Raw genomic sequence first — 14,993 nt, 5'->3', positions numbered from 1 at the left:
GTTTCAAATTCCATTCATAATTAGCTTTTTGTCGCCTTGACGCAATACCTAATGCATTGTAGGTAGACTCGAACGCATTCTGTGACGCTTGTCGGACCCATTCGATATACTGTATGGGGCATGGCTCCTGATCAGGTGGATTTCCGACCATGAGATCTATGGGATACTTGAGTTCACGATTAAGCATAAGCAAGTTAGGGGTACATCCGGAACTTTTCTGTTGTGTAGTTCTGTAACTTGCCATTACATAAGGTAAGGGATCGTCCCAGTCGTCACGAGCATCAGAGTTTACAAATCCGGACAGCATTGAAATAATTCTAGAATTCATTCTTTCAATTAAACCATCTGATTTCGGATTGTATGGACAAGTTTTCGATTTCTCGACGTTAAGCAATTTACAAATATGTGTAAACAATTCTGACCTAAATTCAGGGGCCTGATCTGTATGCAACTGCGTGGCACAGCCAAACCTTAAAAACACTTCCGTCACTAATTTATCAGCGATAGTTAATGCTGTGTGATCTTTCAGCGGAAAAGCTTCCATCCATTTAGTGAAATAATCGCCAATTACTAGTATGTATTCATTTCTGTCCCTAGTACGAGGGACCGAACCTAATATATCAAGAGCCAGAACAGACATAGGTTGATAGACATGGAATTGTTGCAGGGGATTCCGGCCAAGTCCTGGACCGGGTTTCGAACGCGCACAAAGCTCACAATTTCTACACCACCAGGCTATGTCGTCTTTCATCCCCACCCAGTAAAAACGTTGTTTAATGCCGTTTACGGTTCGATCCCGGCCCAAATATCCGGCGTACCTTTGTTCATGGAGTTGCTTGAAAATTTTGTTTTGCATTTTTTTCGGTGCTACCAATTGAAATACAACTCTACCTGTTTTATCTTCGTATTTCTTGTACAACACGCCATTTCTGATAAAAAGAACTTCCCACTGGTTAAACAGATGAATAACATGGGGCAATCGTTTAATAACTTGAGATTTCTTTGGCTTAATGACGTACAACTTTTTAAGTCGGACAATATCTTGTATTACTGCGTCATTTTCTTGCATTTTACAAAGTTGACTGGGTGTCCAAGGTTCTAACCAGCTTGGTAGAAGTACTTCCGGCGTATCCGGATCGTCTTCTACAGCCTGTATAACAGAATACAAAGTTTGATTGTGTATAGGTACTACGGGATCTGAAGAGAATGTCTCTTGATCTGGCAACAATTCACTCACCAAGGGAAATAAATCTTCCGCACTCTGTCCATTATCAATACGAGTTGTCGTTTCTGTTTGATCATTTTCTAGCGAACAGTCACTACAGTCTGGTCTCGAACATTTCTGAGCCGGAAGCCGGCTTATAGCGTCAGCATTCGCGTGGGTTTTTCCTTTCCTGTATTCTATCATGTATTCATACGCACCTAACACAGCTAACCATCTAGCCAGAAGTCCCTGGGGTTCTTTGAAATTGTTTAACCACTTTATAGGAGCATGGTCAACGCGGAGTATAAAAGATCTCCCTAACAAGTACTGTCTGAAATGTTGTACAAAATACACTACGGCATACAGCTCTCTTTTCGTCGTACAATAAATCTGTTGTGCGACATTAAGCGCGTGACGTCCATAAGCGATTACTCGCTCTTGTCCGTCTTGTTCTTGTTGAAGTATTCCCGAAATGCCGAATCCACTCGCGTCACAATCTAATACAAATTTTCCTTTGGATTGTAAGGGAAATGCGAGAACGGGACTCGAACATAAGTGTAATTTCAGGTCAATGAACGCTAATTCTTATTCTAAGCCCCAATGGAACTTTACTCCTTTACGCGTTAAGTCTGTGAGGGGTTTCAGCTTATCAGAACAGGCGGGTATCATTTTCTGTAGGTCGCAAGTTATACCTTCTTGTGTAATTAAATGTCCCAGAAACAAGCATTCCTCTTGAAACAATTTGCATTTTGTGGGTTTGAGTTTTATTTTGGCGTCACGAAAGCGCTGTAATACCTCTTTGAGACTGGCTAATGCAGAACTGAAATTATCTCCCTTTATTATGGCATCATCTAAATAGACAAAGCACTTTTCGTACTGAAGATTTTTCAGTACTATTTCCATGAGTCTCTCAAAAGATCCTGCTGCATTTTTCAGACCAAAACACATAACTCTAAATTGAAAATGTCCTTTTCCTGGTATCCTAAATGCTGTTTTTGATTTATCGTACTCGCTTAACCTGATCTGCCAGTATCCTGAGGCACAGTCTAGGGTATGATAAAATGCTGATGAAGACAGGCGTTCTTATGTCTCGTCTGTTCTTGGTAACGGGTATGCATCTAATTGAGTTTTAGAATTCAATTCTCTCAGGTCAATACAAAAACGAACGGTTACGTCCGTTTTAGGAACAAGACAAATTGGGTTATTAGAGAGTTTGAGATTTCAACCTTCGCCTTCCCCTTCAACGTCTCTTGCGAAGTTAACGTATGAAGTTGAAGTCCGATTAAAATTCCTTGAGATTTCAAACATTAGAATGAACCTTACTTCTTTTAATCCGCCAATTCAATTTATATGTAATTATGATCGTGTTTTTCGTGCATTTTGATACCAATTGTCCGAAATGGCAGGAATTTTACAAGTGGTTTTAAAAATGAAAAAATTAAAAACATTTCAGTTAATATAATCATCGCATGGATATTATATTAGAGTGATTACCAAAAAAAAAATAATAATAAAAAAAAAACAGACAAACAAACAAACAAAAATAAATAAATAAATAAATAAAACGATAAAACAATGCGAACAATGTAAAAACTCGTTAGTGTTGCTCCAAACATTTAGGTTTTATATAAAATTATGTCAGTATAGTCAGTATACAATGCACGATTGTAAATCATACATGAGAGGAAATAAAAATGATTATTACATACCTAAAATTATTTTCCATTGGGTTTCAATGGACCGCGATCGTGCAATATTTTTCCATATCATGACGTTGGACGCTTTAATATCGGACTAGTCCCAATCCGTGACTCTATTTACCTCCCCTGACGATCCGTCCATTGCGGATCTCGTTTATTTAGATTTTTGTTGCTATTGTGTGTTTGTTTAATTTGTAATTTATGCTACATTTTGTTTACTTTTACACTTTGATTAATCTGACCTATTAGATACTGGCACGTAGTAATTTATCAGACGGAAATGAGTTGGACTAATATAGGACGTGGAGTATTTTCTTAACGTTGTAATGGAAAGAATCGCGTGACGTCCGAGCGCACGTTGCGACAACAACTTGACGTCATATTCGCGGAAAATATTAATGCGCGTCAGTTTGATTTGTTTATTGCGTTTTCGGAGAATTTTTTCCGTATTTTGTCCTGTCTTTCGTGACAGAACGATAATTTAGATATAAGTTAATCATTTTATAGTGGATATGTAATGAAAAGGTTATTATCGTTCTTTCGCGGACAATATTGCGCTCCTAAAGTCGCGCAATATTACCGCTGCAGAACTCGTGCATATATCCACATACATTTAATAACCTATAATGATCATATCGACGTGATAATGACACTATGTATGACTCTGTACAATGCCAAACTCTCAGGCAGCACAATATGATTTTAATATACTATTTTATAAATAAAGCATCTGAGGATCCAGGAATTTTGGTTAGAGGGACACCAACATTAAAGAGGGGGGCACCCATTTCATGGGGGGGGGGGGGGGGGGGGGGGGGGGGGTGTTAGGGGTTAGGGTAGGGTCACACCGAGTTTCAAGACCGACTTTCTTTGTAAAATGTAAGAATCAAAGGGGGAATTAACCCACAATTTTCTTCTGCCAGACTCTGGTTCCGTGCATTTCAAGAATGGAGTTATCCCATACGGCTAACAGGAAACGTCTCTCATCATGATATCATAGATCTGAAATTGTCTGATACGTCTTACTAGTACCATTTTATGTTTATAATTAAAACGCAATTGTCGTATTAAGTGTCCGACAGAAACAGATTGATTTTATTTGGATGTGAAAATAAAATGTTCCACCAAATGATAATCACGCGTAATTATTTATTTTTCAAGTAAAATGACTGTCATGCTATGTGCCTCCATCAAGATTTCAGTCTTTGATGCCGAGTATGTGGACAGAGTAGATGTAAAAAGAATGAAGTTTCGACTTTCGTGATATCACATACACGTTCAAAACTTCACTTCATACGACAAAAAGGCCCATCTGGTATAATCGATACCGCCTGGGGACACAAATATGCCGTAGAAGTTAAAGTTTGAATAAAATCTCAAAGTTTCTCAAAATCAGTTGATAACTTCATACTTCCAGGTTCAGTTCAATGTATTTAGTTAAAATCATTAGCCGTACAAAACTTCATTACTCTTATACCTATTGATAGTGTTTCGCATCAAATTTAGTTTAATTATATATATGGATAATCAAATAACTTAATAAGCAGAAATCCTGAAACTAAGCTTTTTATTTCGCATAGTAATAAAGAGAAGTCTTAGGCTTACGTGATATTACATGTAAAACTTTAGTACCAACGTGTGATATAAATAAACTACACGCATATCGGTGACGTTTTACCCAAAATATATATGAGAGACGTTGAAGGGAAAGGCGAAGTTTGAAATCTCAAACTCTCTATTGTAAGTGGAGTTACTTCCTTTTATTATTTTTTGATCCTCTTCTACACTTTTTCGTTTAAATACGGGATTTCTTCTTGTTGGTAACTTAAAAGGTTTCGTATCTCCTGTGTTAATATAGTGTTCCACTAAATCTGTTTGGCCTACTTTTCCATCCGGACCTATGAAAACGTCGCTATATTCTATTATTAGAGACGTGAGTTGTTGTTTTTGTTCGAGGGTAAGCTTTTTCGAAGTGTTCTGGATTAAACCCCGCAAGTGTTCTGGTAATTCTCCTGTTGATGAGTTTTCCCTTTCACTATTAGAAGCAGAATCTTGTAGAATAGCATCTGCTTAACGAACATTTTCAAAATAGATTCAAAAACAATGGGATCTCATTAACGACTTTAAAACGCATTACATTAAAATAAAATGCATTGTAATACCGCTAATTTTCAAAATAGTATCATAATTTAAGGTGAATTTATATTATTTCACTCCTAAAGACAATTATTAGAAATAATATAATTCATGCCCGTGAAACCAGTTTCAAAACGATAACCATTCGAACATTTATGTTTTGAGAGAACTCAAATTATTTCAGAAATTTTAGCGAGAGCGTTTTCAGTTGCAAATAAATGTTGATATGGTATTTTGATAGAGAATTCAAGCATTATTACTTTTTTCTTTTCTTTTTCTTGAAAAATCACATAGAATTTTCCCACAATAGGAATTTATACTTGAACAGTTGAACTATAACTTTAACGTAATTCTTAATATGCTTTTCTCTGTCAAAAAACTGTAACGATAGACTGACGTCACGTTATCGTGTGATGGCGTCAATGTTTTTGTGCGACCAAGAAAGAGCGCTACTATATTTTTTCTACTGCTTTAGATTAAGGGCATATTAGAATCAAAATATTTTATAGCATCGTGCATAAATAGTGTTAAAACACTATATTGCCAAACATTATTTCTTAATAAATGCGGGTTACCAACTGTGCTAAATTTAATCATTTGTTTGTTTAAAATTTAAACGCCTAACCGATATGCATTTTCTGAAAATACCTTGTTTCGATTTTATGAATTGCGTAATAAACAAATGCATAATATCATATCCACTAAAGGACTTTATGAAGAAGCTATAGCTTGATCGTAAGTGGCGTTTTACATTATCGTGTTAATTAACTTTTTTTCATAACTGCTATTAGTTACATTCTTACCAAGTACATCTGGTAAAGTTTACACAGGTAAAGGTATAATAACTTTGTTGAGTACAGTCTCAATATAATGTTATATCATCCATCGTGCATTTAAATCTTTATATACTTTTATCATTATTATTTCAATATAAGCATATTTTCAAATTATTGCGTTTTTGTATTTAAACCTTTAAATGTAAAATGCAGTAATTTGACAAAACATCGAATAAAAACATTCGGAACTCTTTTTAAAATTCAGAGCGGAACTAGTCCTCTTATATTACAAGTGATTTTGTAATAGAAAGAGCATTGAAACTCAAGGGTAAACGATTTGTACGAGGGGGCGTAGCCCTCGAGTATAAATCGTTTACCCGAGAGTTTTAATGTTCTTACTGTTTTGGATCATAGACATCCATATATGGTAATTTTAGGCGTTCCACATTGCCATATACAGCAGTTCAGTGAGTACTTAAAATCCTTGCTTTACAAATGTGTAAAGCCCAGGTAAAATAAACCAGTGCTAGAGCAGAAAATCAATAAAATACACTTCACTGTCTACTGTTCCAGACACGCGGGCATACTTTCCTATCCAACAGTGCGGTAACTAACGTGCGGGTATTAAATACCTGCACACTTTTATTTACCGCACTCTGTACTCAGTGTATACGAATTATCTGCACCAAAGTTGTTAAAAAAAACACTGAGCTATGATACAATAGGTATTATTGTGTACAGCCTGGCGTCAGTCCAACAACTTAAGATAACTGTTTAATGTTATGTAACGTTTATATCAGACTAAAATGGCAGGTAATTTTACTATAAATAACTTTAGTAATATCGCAAAACACGGGCACATCTGACTGATATCATCTTCTAAAACGCTACATAAAGATTCTGACGACTGTGTATCAGGGGTCGTTTCATCCACCAGTCAGTGCCTTTCTATCAAGGTTTGTAAAAATGTTGTCTCCATTTTACTGTAAATCTGTATTCAGTACACGATTCCCAGAACATATTTATTAGGCATAAAAATTGTTTGTTTACGGTATCCCGACCTACACTAAATCAATGGCTCGACCCTTAACGTTTTTATGGCCTCGGGGAATATATATATATATTTTTTCAACTTTTTTATCAAAAAGTTGCAGAACTGCATTTCAATGCTTTAAAACATTGTCAGTGATGTTAAAAATCAATTTACTGATGCAAAGTCCTTATTTGTATTCATTTTTGACACAAAAAGAATTTCCGAAAATTTACACTTATAAAAAGCAATTAAAAATACTACTTATCTACCCTAGTTTTTAGCATGTTACTGGGAACAAAGATCTTTTTGGTCTTATCACAAAATCAAAGTGAAAATGTCCAACATTCAAATAATGTAATTAACAATGCATGCATCACGTAGCATTGAAATGTATACGCACGTAAATAATAATGCAAGATTTTCAATCGGACAAATTAGTAAGAGCCATGCTTATATCTTATTTTCTAGCATACACAACATGCGTCAACATTTAATTCACTAAAAAGGTCGATAATTTTAAACATCTATAAGGTCTCCGAAATGCATAGTCTTATCTAATGACATGCATGTGTCTGTTCTGTAGGGATTGCTTACAAATGGCAGCAGAAATTCCATTCACTCACCTTTACAGAGTGTTACGGCCAGACGAAGATCCTACTGCTGGAATAACTGCAAAGTCGCCATCAAGTTCTTTGAGTGTCAGTGATCACGTTGGTTGCGGTGCATATAGCACGAAATATATATCAACATGCGCTACAGAAAGTTCAGCGAGGCGGTTTGCCAGTCTTGGAATCATGCATCATGACCAGTCATGTCCCAAAAAAATTATAACCATCGATGTTGGAATACTGAAACGCGCAAACCCGGGAGTTATTTTTATAAATCTTACAGATAAGTTTACATTGGACTTTCATATTCCAGATATATTTAGTAGAGGTAGACAGTGGGCTGTTGACTGGGATGAAGTTTTGATAATCGGCACTATACCCCCGTCGTGTATTACAAAAGTTGACGAAATGCCTTGAAGAAAATTATACTGCAGTTGAGAATAAACATATACATATTCATAAGAGAAAGAAGAAACAATGTTATTAACATTATTAGCAGACAATTGAATTCTTGATAATTGTAAGGATATAGTTATAATCTTTTGAACAAAATCATTTATAGTATTCGCATACTTTTGTAAGATTTAAATTTATACTCAAATAATGATTTATCAAGTAATACGTTAAATGTCTTCTGTTCAAGATAATTGCAAACAACAAAAACAACAACAACAACAGCAAACTGAACCTATAAATTTATAATGGGAACAATCACTTATTAATTATCTATATTATTAATGATTTGCCCTGTGTTATATTCTTTGGTAACATCCTTGATTATTTACCTACTAAAGGTATTTGGTTCGCATTTTGAATGCTTTCCTTTGATACCCTTGAATTATTAGACAATATCTTTTATAAAAAGCATGTACATAAGTCTTAAGAAAGCAAGGTTAGAAACAGGATTGTTTTAAAATACCGCGATCAGCTTTTAATTACTAGTACTCGTCAATAATTGTTTTGAAAGAAGGTGTTCTATAATCAATCAGTTTTGTTCTATTTGTTGATGGAGTTTTCTAATTTCATGAAAACTTAGTTAGAAAAGATTATGTTAACAATTATTGAGGATAACAAGACGATGTGTTACATTAAAAGATCTAATAGGATGTAATATTCAGGACAATTCTTATCCGATCCTAATTCACTAGCAAAAGGCGGCATATCCCTTAGGAACCAATGACCTTTAGCTCGAAGATCCAATGTTTTACTAATGATAAAGTGAATAACATACGCGTCCTTGTCTTATCATAGTAAAAAGCGTGTCCTGTGGTTACATTTTTAGGTAGCAGGGTACACTTCGGATTTTGGCCCCCGTCAATATTTGTAATAATTAGAACTTTTGGATTTTGGATGTCTGTAAATTAAGGTGAGAGATAATGATTGTTAATTCTTTCGAAAATTTATACAGCCGACACATGTAAAATTCTGATTTCCGTTGTAAAACTAACTGCTGGTAGCTTTGCATGAATCAATGAGGCACCTTTTCGCGGAAAATTCAAATCACGGAAGGGTTATGTGCTTGTTGATTGGTACTCAGGAACATTTTCGCTATTTTGCGAAAAAAAACGAGCTGGATGGGCCCCCATTCCGTTTATATCCTGAAGTTCAGTAAGGACTATTATATTGAGAAATGCAATAAAATTGGGCATTGTTCTTGCGGGATCACTGCAGGCTGTTCAAAAAGTGAAAAATTGATAATTTTGGCATGCTATTTTTCATGGATGGTGTAATAATTGATAACTTTCTTTATTCTTGTATGAGAATCCTGATCTTGCCATTAACTAAAACCACAACACTTGCACGAAGTTTATAAAATGGCCACCCTGATTCTGCTCATAAGGGAAATGCAATATTGCGACTCGCTTCATGTAAGATTGTCCGTGCCCAAATTTTTCGAATCTAAGTGTACCCTGCTACCTTAATATCTAATTTCGAATATACGTTTTCCGAAAATTTCTAATGCTTATTATTGTCGTATTGAAAATACATTTAAAAATCCACAACATTTAAATTACAGTTCAAACCCGATAACTCGAACTCGCTTAAGTTGAATTTTCGCTTAAGTCAAACATATCTTTCAGTTCCAATCTAAATTTAATCCAGTTTGACTTTGAGTTTCAACTGTACTTTGTCAAGTAGTGGAATGATGTGTGATTTTAAACGTAATAAAATACTGTAAACTTGGTTTCAATCTTTTCTTGGTGTGCAAAAACAAATATCATATTTCCTGTCATGGAACACTGCTACTTTCAACATTCAAGAACTGAAGTATTTCTTTTGAGAATATCCTTAAAGGAATGTGACATGTAAATAATAACTTTCATGTAAGACTTTTTTACAGCATACTGTGTTTTTTTTTTTTCTTGTTCTGGCTCGACTCGGCAAGCCAGTATTTTGAAAATTACATGAAACGCCGAACATCTCCAATTCCTGGCTCCCAGCTTTTGCCTTTAATTACAAAGAGCAAGCTAGCAACCTTAAATGAAATGCCTGTGTAATGAAGTATTTCGACCCCCATAGAATACCGACCCCCCGGTCATTATTCTATAGAAAATGTGACTCCTTTCCTGTAAAATATTGACTCCCCTTATAAAAAACTGACTCCCTTTGAAAACTCTATAGAATAACGACCCCCGGTCATTATTCTATAGAAAAAGTACCCCTCCAAGTAAAATACTGACTCCCTAAAGCTGACTCCCTTCGAATCTCATAGAATAACGACCCCGGTTATTATTCTATAGAGAAAGTGACTCCTTCCATGTAAAATATTCTCTGCCGAAATTACTACATTCGAACTCTCATACAATATCGATTCCCGGACATTATTCTATTTAAAAAAGTTACTCTTTCCGTGTAAAACACCGGCTCCTAAAAAGACTTTCGACGATAATATCTATTAAAAAGTGATCCCCACCAAACCTAACGGACAATTTTACTAGATCTACAACTCGAATACCCTCCATTGCCAATAGTTAACATTTTGATTGTACTACTACTACTGGTGCCGCTACTTCTATTGCTATTAATACATGTACTTCTTCTTCTTCTACTACTACTACTACTTCTACTACTACTACTACAACTGCTACAGTACTACTGATACTACTATACTTGCTTCCACAAATACGTCTTGTACATATACCTCTTCTTCTCCTGCTGCTGTTGTTGCTGTCACTTATTCCTCTGCTGCTGCTGCTGCTGCTGCTACTGCAACTGCCACTACCACTGCCACTACTACTACTACTACTACTTTCTATTGTTGCCGCTACCGTACTTTACTGCCACTTCTGTTAATACTTAGTTCTATGCTAGCAGTTTCTTGTGCAGTTTTCTTCTAGAGAATTACTTCATACCGAAGTTTGCAGGGATTATTGACACTGGAGTGTTTTGTGAACGTATTGTGAATTGTTATTTTCCTGAAAAGAAATGTATACACCAAGATACAGCGTCTAGAAATAGAATCCCTTTTCCCGTTGCGGAATGCTCTGATTTCTGTGTCAAGTGATGGTATCTGGGTCTAATGGTCAAACGGAAGGACGGACGGACGGGCAAATCTATATGCCCCCCTCCCCCGAGTGGGGGCATAATATGCAGCAATTAGGCCTTAGATACATGAGTTATCACTAAATTTGACCAAATGACCGGGGGTCGTTTTTTTATGAGAGTCAATATTCTTCGTGAGGTTCAGTTTATTTCACGTGGGGGAGTCATAGTACTATGATCTGGAGGTCATAATACTATAACCGGGGGTCACTTTTTCTATAGAAAAATGACCGGGGGGTCATTATTCTATTGGGGTCGAAATACTTCATTACACCGGCTCATGTATGAAAAGTGACAAATCGAAAGTCATAATGCCCCATAAGGCTCCGGCAATATTTAATGAACAAAAAGAGCTCAATGACACGCAAAGGAGCAGTCATTCGCTAGTAGAATATTACATTAATTATAGGGCCCTGGCCATCTTTAATGAACGAAACGAGCTCAATGACACGTAAAGGAAAAATCTTTCACTAGTAGAATATTGTATTCGTTGCTTCTCCCTAATTGCAAAAATTAACTTAACGGTTAAGGAAACTTTAGAAAACTGAGCAAGATGAGCACTTACGTCTTTGGTTTGACGCAATCAGGGATTGAACCCCCGATCTTACACCTTCAATGCGGACGCTCTACCGCGGAACTAAATACGTCCATAGACCCTTTTTCAATGAAATATCACTTTGAGCTCCGTCGCTGCCCTCTCATAATAAGAGCTAAGCCAACCACGTTTTGCCTTTTTAAAAGCTATCATTGTTTCACATTATTATATTTCGTTATATTTAGTGCTTCAGTGTGTTTAATTTTTTGTTGGATGTAACATTGTGTTTCAGTAGTATTCAGGTGTTTAAAATGTTTATGTCATGCTGCGTCTTATATGCTGTAAGTGATAGAGAAAACAAATCCAGCAGCCCCTTGGGACATTATGTCTAGATTGACTCGTCGATATTCCGTATCGAGTTCCTCATAAAAAGTAATTTTAAATCCCTTGAGGAGATTCGAATTTGCAATACTAAGATGTCAGCGACTCTCAGTAAGCATTTGATTATAAAGATAAATTTATGCAGGTGGTTCCAAGGGAAATGTATTCAGAGAAATTTTGATATGATATTTTCGATTAATATTATACAGATATTAAGAAAAAAGAAAACAACAACAAAAATAACAAACAAATAGAATATCACAATATATATATATGAGTATTTTACTGTTTAAAATCCCCAAAATTGAATTGAAGAAGAGTGTAGTGATTCGAGGTTTCTGGTTAACCAGAAACGCGGTAAACTAGAACATCTGACTTGCATGTAGGGTGTCGTAGGTTCGAGTTTTACAGTTGATAGATGATTTATCTGTAAAACTTGTCCATCCCTTAAATTAGAAGCTAGTATGGATAAAATTCAACACAATACTATGTATAGATTGATATTTTGGCATTATTAAGCCGTAAGAGATGTAATGAAACAGAATGAAATAGAAGTCGAGTTATACAATTAGAATTTTAGACATATCTGGCCATAAAAATACGCCAGTAAGTGACAAACAAAATAAAATGTCAAGACAAATAAAAAATTACAAACATTTCTGATTTTATTTAAAAAATAGGGCGAGGTTGGGTGGGTAAAAGAAAAATATTGTAGATCCTTTCTCGTCCGAATTCATGTTTAACGAAACGCTGATTGGTTGCTATAAGTATCCAAGCCAATTATATGTACATAGTTAACTTGCGGCCGGACAGTAAGAGTCTGTGGGCCGAGTTAATATTTGCCGTCCGGCACATAAATAATTTTATGGCACATAAAATACATTTATGTTATCCATGATAACCACCAAATGCTCATTAGAAGCTAGTATGGATAAAATTCAATACAAGACTAGGTATAGATTGATATTTGGGCTTTATTAAGCCGTAAGAGATGTAATGAAACAGAGTGAAATAAAACTCGAGTTATACAAATAGAATTTTAGACATATCTGGCCATGAAAATACTCCACGGCGTGGGTGGTTTCATAATCGGGAAACAACCCACAGACGGCCAGACAAAAATGAGCATTTAGTGAGAGGCGGGGATATATACTAAATAAAACATACACTGACCTGAGATTTGAAACGAAAGAATGTCCGTATAACAGAATCTTTTCCACCATGTTTTTAATTAACCGTACAGACAAAGGAATCATGACTGCGTCCCTTCTTGTTGACCTACTTCCTTTGTTTACAAGTAAAATTGTCCTTGTTTATGAAATGTTGACAGCATCTATCAATAAATACGTTAGCATATCAACGATAATCACCTATAAATTCTATTTCCACAAAATATATCCAAGTTATGTTTCGAGAAAGTAAACTAATTAGTGAAAATTAAAAGAAAAATACTGCAGATCCTTTCTAAATCTGTAAAATTTTATTCTTATTCTAGAGCAAATCAAAATATTTCATGCTCAAATGATTTGGCTATTACAGTGTATTCTAATTTGCAACACGGTAATCAATTATATGTGTATTCTTTGAAAGTTTGATCGTCCCTGTGTGACCCTAAAAATTGTGTTTCAGTTCTGTTCCCTTTGTTATTATAGATTGATGTATATTTGTCCAATAGTTTTCACAAAATGTATAATTGTTTTGTAATTGTGTGTATGTGTCTACATGCACATCTATGCAGTCTGATAGTGATAGTCTGCATTGCCCATATTTAGTCATCAAATTAACACCGAACATACAAATTTGGCAAGGAAATGGTTACACTGTTGTAAAAACAACCGAAAAAGACATTTACTAGTTAAACATTCCCCACAGAAAAGGGACATTGCTAATCTCGGACCTGACAGAATCAATACATTTCAAGACAATCCGTCCTCCAGTATTTACAATGCTTTAATTTTCTTTTAATTTTCTATCAGATATAGAGAGTAACCAAAAAGAGCTGCTTGCAAAAAGGAGCACGAAACAAGCAGTATTAGTACGATTTTATCAAACAAAAGATGCCATACAGAGGGAAATACGAGGTTTCAGAATGAGAATAAATGACCGTTTGGAGAAAATCGAAAAGGATAGTACAGATGAAACTGGTGATATTTTCAAATGGAGACTATAGCAGGTGCTATCTGAAATTAAAGATATTGATAATATTCTTGCTCATTTAGATAGACGCCATGAACAAATTACACAAGCTAAGGTCGAAAGCGGTGTTAACGATGCATTTATTCATTTGAAAATAGCTAACGAATGCTGAAATGAAATCGATGCATTGGATAAAAAAACGGGAAACTTGCGAAGAATTCAGTCTGAAGTTTTATCCTAATCAGATACTGGAAAAATGCCTAGAAAATCTCGGACATGTCCGCCAATTAAGAGCTGATGTAAACGTGTATGGCATTATCTGTAGAAAAATATCGCAATTCTAAAAAAAAAGAAGAAAATTCTATTTGTATAACTCGAGTTTTATTTCACTCTGTTTCATTACATCTCTTACGGCTTAATAAAGCCCAAATATCAATCTATACCTAGTCTTGTATTGAATTTTATCCATACTAGCTTCTAATGAGCATTTGGTGGTTGTGACGGATAAGATAAATGTATTTTATGTGCCATAAAATTATTTATGTGCCGGACGAGGAATATTAACTCGGCCCACAGACTCTTACTGTCCGGCCGCAAGTTAACTATGTACATATAATTGGATGGATACTTATAGCAACCAATCAGCGTTTCGTTAAACATGAATTCGGACGAGAAAGGATCTGCAATATTTTTCTTTTACCAATCCAACCTCACCCTATTTTTAATTAAAATCAGAAATGTTTGTAATTTTTTATTTGTCTTGACATTTTATTTTGTTTGTCACTTACTGGCGTATTTCTATGGCCAGATATGTCTAAAATTCTATTTGTATAACTCAACTTTTATTTCATTCTGTTTCATTACATCTCTCACGGCTTAATAAAGCCCAAATAACAATCTATACCTAGTCTTGTGATGAATTTTATCCATACTAGCTTCTA

The 14,993-nt window shown here is 35.2% G+C and overlaps 1 long non-coding RNA gene across 1 annotated transcript; it reads left to right on the top strand.

Annotated features, from left to right (window-relative positions):
- Positions 1 to 5,672: 5,672 nt before the first annotated feature.
- Positions 5,673 to 9,642, top strand: LOC128557432 (uncharacterized). The gene is made up of 2 exons (XR_008371150.1): positions 5,673 to 5,775; positions 7,433 to 9,642. It is a non-coding gene; the product is annotated as an uncharacterized LOC128557432 (long non-coding RNA).
- The last annotated feature ends 5,351 nt before the right edge of the window (positions 9,643 to 14,993 follow it).

This window comes from Mercenaria mercenaria, chromosome 5 (genome assembly GCF_021730395.1).
Source record: "Mercenaria mercenaria strain notata chromosome 5, MADL_Memer_1, whole genome shotgun sequence".
Taxonomy (NCBI): Eukaryota; Metazoa; Mollusca; class Bivalvia; order Venerida; family Veneridae; genus Mercenaria; species Mercenaria mercenaria.
This window is presented reverse-complemented; position numbering and strand designations above follow the sequence as displayed.